Source organism: Eimeria mitis, genomic scaffold (genome assembly GCF_000499745.2).
Source record: "Eimeria mitis Houghton genomic scaffold, Emh_scaff540, whole genome shotgun sequence".
In the NCBI taxonomy this organism is placed as follows: Eukaryota; Apicomplexa; class Conoidasida; order Eucoccidiorida; family Eimeriidae; genus Eimeria; species Eimeria mitis.
The window spans coordinates 1-859 of NW_013573675.1; positions in this window are offsets into that span (position 1 = coordinate 1).

An 859-nucleotide genomic window follows, 5' to 3' on the forward strand; every position below is an offset into this window, starting at 1 on the left:
ATATATATATATACATATATATATATATATATATATATACATATATATAAATTTATATTTTATTTAGATTGATATATTATGTTTGTATGTGTATATAGCTTATATGTATACGTGTATATGCATCTGTAAGTTTATTTGTTTATTTATATATCTTTATTTATCTGTCTCTTTATCTATATCTCTTTGTCTTTTCTTTTATTTTCCTTTCTTTCTCTGTCTCTTTATTTATTTGTTTTTTTCTTTGTCTCTGTCTGTCTCCATCTCTGTTCGTTTCTCTGCTGCTGCTGCTGCTGCTGCTGCTGCTGCTGCTGCTGCTGCTGCAATTGCTGCTGGATTTTCTGCTGCTGCTGCACTTGCTGCTGCTGCTGCACTTACTGCTGCTCTGTTGCTGCATCTACTGCTGCGCTTCCTTCTGCTGCTGCTTCCCTTCGTCCTGCTGCTGCTGCTGCTCCTGCTCCTATTGCTGCTGTCGCTGCTGCTCCTATTGCTGCTGCTGCTGCTGCTGCTGCTGCTGCAGGAACGGCAAAGAAGACAAGGAGTATGGTTTAGAGGAGATAAGCCGAAAGTACACCCCAATACCATCTGCTGCTGCTGCTGGTTCTGTTTGTCTTTTGGTTAAAGTATACAGCAAGCAGCAGCAGCAGCAGCAGCAGCAGCAGCAGCAAGACACAGCAGCAGCAGCAGCAGCAGCAACAAAACAACCTTTTGTAGATGGAGGCAAAATGAGTCAGTTTTTAAACAGTTTAAAAATCGGAGACAAAATTGCTGTCAATGGGCCTTTTGGGTGAGCTGCAGCAGCAGCAGCAGCAGCAGCAGCAGCAGCAGCAGCAGCAGCAACAGCAGCAGCAGCAGCAACAGC